Genomic DNA, 6938 nt, shown 5'->3' with positions numbered 1-6938 from the left:
GCTATTTTTCTACCAAGTGGCACCCGGCAGGGCGGGCTTGGGACAGACTAGGCACAGGTGGCACGGTGTACCAAGTGGCACCCGCATGGTGGGCTTGGGAACCCTGCTCACATTGTTTGGGGCCGTGAGCGACACCCCGGCCGGATCTCCTTGCGGATGGAACCCGAATAGGCGATAAACCTGGACTAGAGTCTTGTGCGGTTAGTCAGGTCGTGGCCGACACCGTCGCCAGGCTTCCGCTTGAAGGTTGCTGAGATACATGACGTGTACATGGCGGTAAGTGGTGAGAGCATGTGTGAAGAAGTACACCCCTGCAGGGTTAACATGATCTATTCGAATAGCCGGGTCCGCGGTTATGGACTTCTTGGATTCTTACATGGTACATAGACAACTTGAAGTGGATACTCTAAAATTCTCAAGACAAGTGTGAGTGCTATGGATGGCCTTCTCGTAGGGAGACGGGGATGCATCCATAGTAGTGTATTGTGTGGTGATTAGTGGACTCGTGTGCGCCATATCACCTCAAGAGTTTCTGGTAGTCGTAGAACAGGATAGCCACAGAGTCAAAGCTGGCTTGCTGCAACTAAACCCCACATTACCCTCTTGATACAGATGCATGTATGATAGGATCTGATGTAAGTCTTGCTGAGTACCTTTGTACTCATGTTGCTTTATTTATGTTTTTACAGCGGAGCCTTCGGTCTTATTAGTGCTCTCGTGGACTTCGACTAGTAGCTAGTACCTCAGCTACGATCTTGATCGGATGTTGTAGATAGTCAGGCTTTCAGCCTTTTTCATTTATAGATGTCTGTACTCAGACATGTAATGCTTTCGTTAGTTGCTTGATTGCTCTGAATGTTGGGTCATGTGACCCCTGTTTGTAATAAATGCTATGATGGCTCTTCTGAGCCTTTATCTATATGAGTTGTTGAGTTATGCTGTGATGCCATGTTGTACAACACATACTTGCATGTTATGCGTACGTGTAATGTGTATTGCTATGTGTGGGATCTGACTATCTAGTTGTTTATCCTTAGTAGTCTCTCTTACTGGGAAATGTCTCCTAGTGTTTCCACTGAGCCCTGGTAGCTTGCTACTGCTCCGGAACACTTAGGCTGGCCGGCATGTGTCCTTCTTCGTTCCTGTGTCTGTCCCTTCGGGGAAATGTCACGCGATGAATACCGGAGTCCTGTTAGCCGCTACAGCCCGGTTCACCGGATTCCTGTTAGCTCAGTGCTACAGCCTGGATTCACTCGCTGATGACCGACACGTTCGATGCTGGGTCATGGATGCCTGTCCCTGTAAGTCTGTGCCACTTTGGGTTTACGACTAGCCATGTCAGCCCGGGCTCCTTATCATATGGATGCTAGCGACACTGTCATATACGTGTGCCAAAAGACGCAAACGGTCCCGGGCAAATGTAAGGCGACACACGTGGGGATACCGTGCGTGAGGCCGCAAAGTGATATGAGGTGTTACATGCTAGATCGATGTGGCATTGAGTCGGGGTCCTGACATATACGCACGGTACCCTTCATGTTTGGAACATACAACCAGGTCTTCCTACGAATCTCAACTCACCATACCGGGTTTCTAAAAGAAGTGGAGACATGACAATCAAAGAATGGAAAAAATGTATGGACAGTCGTATGGAGCTTCTTGGAAGCAAAAAGCAGCGAAGGGCAAGAATTGGAGACAGGATGATCGCCATTCTTCATAATGGAGAGTCAGGGTCTATATTGTTTTATGCTATTTTACCTTAAGGATGTTTAGGTCCTACCTGATACTGATGATCATGTGCTAAGAACAATTATGTAGGGTTGGGTTCGATGACTATAAGGATGATGATCGTATGACTTATCATTAATAACGAGTAGAAGTTATATGATGATGCATGATTAGTAGGACTTGTTATTATATATGATGATGTATGATGCGAGCATGCATGAGTTATTATATCAGCGGGTGAAATGAACATATATAGCAGCAGCGTTGGTAAACCAAGGACGAAGATATAAAAGAGGACACTTCTCTCTGTTACCTAGCTAATAACAACCTAAAAATAACCCCCAAAACCCCTAAAGCAGCCACTTTTCTATAAAAAAACATGAACTTTTGGTCCCGGTTGGTGCCACCAACCGGGACCAAAGGCCCCCTGACTGGGCTCGGCGCACAGGCCACGTGGAGGCACATTGGTCCCGGTTCGTGTTTGAACCGAGACTAATGGGTGGAGGTATTAGTAACGACCCATTAGTCCCGGTTCATAAACCGGGACTAAAGGCCTTTATGAACCGGGACTATTAGGTGTTTTTCTACCAGTGGGGCTTTCCTTCCTTCACCCCCTCCCAAAAAAATAGAAGACGATCTGTTGCCGCATCGTCTCCTTCTTCCATCGACCCCTTTCTTCCTCTCGATATAGGAGGACGTCTCCCACCGCAGATCAATGCGCCGCCGCCACAGACCAGGTCTCCTTCCTCTTCTTCGATCCAAGGCAATCTCTTTCCTGTTCTTTAGTCCAATCCTTCTATTTCCTGATCCAATCCTTCTTTAACCTGAAACTGTCCGGGGCTCACCCGATCTCCTCCACCAGCGTGGCCACCATCCTGATCCCCTCTTTCTTCTCTACCATGAGCGCCTACTCAGCCGAGATTCGCCCGCGAGGAGAGGCAGGGAGCAGCAGCACGCCCTGGGCATCCCGTGAGCCTGCCTAATCCCGCTGTTGCCCTCCGAGATTCGCCGACCATAAGCAGTTCCGCGTGCACGGCCATGGAAAGACCTCCAAGCCGCCGCCGATTCGTGTACTTCGAGGGCTGCCACCCACAACGAGGAACACGAGCGTGGTGCGTCGACGTGGCAAACCCGTTCTCCTTCCTCACTACCATGTGCAGTTCGCCGATGCCCGTCGCCAACCCAGTCCTTACGCGAACGACACAATCTGGACCCTGGTACGCTGCCTTTGCCTATGCTACATAGTACAATATTGATTGTAGAGCAGTGCTACATGGATGACCGTTTGCGAAAGATTTTCAGACGACACAAAACTACAGCCGTTCATCCCATATGTTTTGCAGGCAGCAGCCATCGATGGGAGCATCGTGCAAAAATAGTGTGTGAAACTATCGTGGGCACAACAATTCTGTTGGTTGTATGATCTAGAGTAGTTTCTTAGGTGGTGATGTGCTACACTAGATATTACCTAATGTTCTCCTGTGTACTCAGCTTGGGACTAGGCAGTATGTTATAGTGAATTAATATACAGGTCGCACACACCTTGTGTTGGATGCTTGAAAAAGCAATGCAAAATAGTCTTTGTATTGTGACTCGTGAGTCAACACTTTTGGATCCCAAAATATTCAGTTGAAGCGTGAGTGATCATCTGCGAGTCAGTAGGAAATTTTAATTTGATGTTAGCACAAGTATGTATGGTGTCAGATGGTTGAAAAGGAACTGGAGATGGTCTTTGTGTCCTCAACTTTTGGCCCTTTAGTCAACACCCCTAAGCATTTTTCTTGAAGGGCACAAGAACCTTATTTTGGCCTAGAAGAGATTTGCCAGACTGCTTGATGATTCTGCCACCTAATAAACAAGTAAATGGATTTTGTATCCTGAAAATAGAGGAAAATAATAAACACCAAGAAGATCTGAATGGTGTTATCCATGCTTGCTTCTAAGTAGTGTATGTTCATTAGCACCACAATTCATGGATTTAAGGGCTTCCATCTTTCATGTGTGCGTATTTAATGTTCTAGGCAGTCACTTCACATAGCTGGTCGGGCTCTAAGCTTGCTCTGCTCGTTGTCGGTTACTCCTAAATATTGCATTTTTATCTACTTGGTGCTCTTCGAAGTATGCTTATTATGTTTGTCGTTCTTTATACAAGTAAGTTGAGGTAGATAACAAAAGTTGAGGCAGATAACAAGGGCTCAGATTGGAAAAAAATATACATTATGATGGTAAGAAAAATATTAGGATTTTAGTTAGTGAATGACTACAAACATTATAAGATCTTGATGAGATGCTTGACATGACCGGAACAGTTAACTAGACATGTATCATGAGTACCGTGCTCAAAATGTTTTACTCATGCTTCCATGGATCTTGGTTAAGACTAAAGTTCGTATGAACTATGAACGTGTTTTGCAGATCTATTCGTCACTAAATTTGTATACAGACTAATTTCTTCTCCCGTTGCAACGCACGCCATATTTGCTTTAGTAAATTTATATATGTATGCTGTTCTTTGCTCTGCTTGAGGCAATTTTGTTCAGAGTGATATGATTTGGATCAGTTATGTGATGTTTCTGTTATGCTTTTCGTGCTCCTGCTCAAGAGAGAAATTATTAGATATTTCTACTGTTTATTGGTACGGCCACTGATTATATTTATTGTTGCTATCCAATGCAGATTATCATGATTGTATGAGAGATTAATACCATTGTACCGTGTGTGCTAGCTAGAAACCGTAGGGTGATGCTTGGTGTATTCTTGTGTAGTTGTGTTTTCATCGGAAAAACAAGGATGTGGGTCAGACTCCAGTTCATCGCGACTCCATTAACGGAGTTTGACCACTCTGAAAAAGGTGATGCTCTGTATGGTAAGTTTCTTTATGCTTGTGTGTGTTTTTATTGATGAGTTTTGCACAAGAGGTGTCTGTTTATGCATATTCAGTTGTTCAAAATGGTATGTCATTTGTGCCAGGTTAATCATCTAGGCAAAGTAATACTTGATCACAAGGTAATAAAGTTAGTACTTATATGTAAAGTTATTTAGCTTCATCAAATAGATGTCAGTTTTTTGCTGTTAGAAAGTTATGTAGCTGCTCTGCAATGACCTTTTGAACTCAATATGGCGTCGGTCAAATATACAAGGACACGAAACAAATCCGAAAGAAAGTAGCAAGCTGTTAAATTCAGATATTTCTCTGATTTGCTGCTTTCATTTTGTGGAACCTAGCTTGTGAAAACTTGATGTGTTCTTACTTGAGCGCCTCTTGTGGTTTTAGCAATGGAGTTTGGCTCTTGCTCTCGAAAAGATGGTGAACAAGAAGCTGCCCAACCTGCACACTGTAAGTTTCAACTTTATGCCTATTTATTTTGCAAATTAAAAATTCTAAAAAAAATATTCCGAATGAAAAAACAAATTTTAGAAAATATCCAAAATTTTGTTGCTATTTCATAAAATATTAGAACTTGCACAAAGTTTCCATTTTTTCCAAAAAAATGTCCGTGTATAAAAGATACACATTTTCTAAAAATCTTATGATTTTCAGCACATGTCCCATTTTGAAGTAATGTTCAGAAATCCAAATAATGTTCATCTTTTTAAAAAAAATATTTTTTCAGAAAATGTTTGTGAATCTTAAAAGATGTTCCCTACATATTTTATTCGCGTTTTTACAAAAGTGTACATAATTTTCAAAAAACTGTTGAGGATTTAAAATATTGTTCATGTTTGCTAGAATATTCAGAAACTTCATACCTTAAAATCCCGTCGATTGAAAGGAAAAGTAGATCGATTAACTAATGGGCCTTGTTTAGCGTCCGATGACATAACAAAACTCTTAAATGCCCTCAATCAATGAATGGAAAAATAGCGGATTGCTTCCTTAACAGACGGCGAAACTGAGAAGTTAAATGTTTCTTTTTCGTTTGCACACAAAGTTTTACTTGTACAAATAATTCTCACTAACTTTAAATAAATGCATACTATTTTATCTTCCGTTGCAACGCACGGGCATATTTGCTAGTATATATATATATATATATACACACACATTCACTTCTTTGTGTACTACACATCCTAGCACAGAAAATCTTTTGAAAGTATGGTTTAGCCCACATTTCCCTTACTTCATAAGCTCTTGTCATGAAAGCATCGTCCTTGAGACAATATTATCAATTATAATCTGCCAAGCTTTTTCCAACTCTTCAACCGTAAGCATATGATTTACTAACTTGTGGAAATCACCAGCAAAAGTCTTGTATTTCTTGTATGTTTGTCCAAGAAGTTCATGAGCTCTCTTTAGGACATGCCATTTACACCATCTATGAGTGGTATTTGGTAATTCTGTTTTGATTGCATTAGCAATTGCAAGTGCCTGATCTGCAAATTATTCACAACATTTTCAATATGAATCTAATCAATAAACACATACTAAATTAAATAGTAGACATATCATACCAGTAAGAATAGTAATAGGAGCTTTACCACCCATCATTGCAACAAATTCTTTGAAAGCCCATTTGAAATTTTCAACCTTTTCATTTGTAAGCAATACTCGAGCAAAAATGACACTCTCAAAATGATTGCTGACCCCGACAAACATTCCAAATGGCATATTCTAAATGTTTGTACCATAAGTAGTGTCAAATGTGATTGCATCGCCAAAATACTGATAAAGTGCCCTACTTCGTCCACTAGTCCACATTATAGCCTTCAACCTATTATCATCATCAACTTGTGCAGTAAAAGCAAATCTATCATCTTGCGCAATTTTCTCTCTAAAAAATTCTAATGTCTTGGCAATATCATTTTGTATGTTCTCGCTTGCAATTTGAGAACAGACAGTTCTAAGTTTCCTTTTACTAAAAGGCACTTTAGTGGTTGAACCATACATATCTGATATGACAGAATTTACCCTTGTAAGTGAAACATCATTTTGTCTCAAATGCTTAATAAGATCTCTTGCTGCTGGATCAATATGCTAATGAGAATACATGTGTTTCTTTTGACCACAACTTTCAACAAGCTCATGGTTGTGTTCTTCTTTGAAACTTTTGACATACCATTCTCCAGAATCATTCGAATGGACCCTTAATTCAGCTTTGCAACCACATCTAGTTGTTGATTAAACTAAATTATTAACAATACTTGTACTCTTGCATTCTTGTTTATACCCTGTGAAATAATAAAATGTGTGTTAAAAACAATATATAAAA

General features: G+C 41.1%; 1 long non-coding RNA gene across 1 annotated transcript; it reads left to right on the top strand.

Annotated features, from left to right (window-relative positions):
* The first annotated feature begins 2379 nt into the window (after positions 1–2379).
* On the top strand, positions 2380–5273 carry LOC123112918 (uncharacterized). Its single transcript, XR_006455786.1, has 3 exons — positions 2380–2945; positions 4405–4594; positions 5003–5273. It is a non-coding gene; the product is annotated as an uncharacterized lncRNA (long non-coding RNA).
* Positions 5274–6938: the final 1665 nt, after the last annotated feature.

The sequence above is a fragment of the Triticum aestivum genome, chromosome 5B, assembly GCF_018294505.1.
Source record: "Triticum aestivum cultivar Chinese Spring chromosome 5B, IWGSC CS RefSeq v2.1, whole genome shotgun sequence".
In the NCBI taxonomy this organism is placed as follows: Eukaryota; Viridiplantae; Streptophyta; class Magnoliopsida; order Poales; family Poaceae; genus Triticum; species Triticum aestivum.
This window is presented reverse-complemented; position numbering and strand designations above follow the sequence as displayed.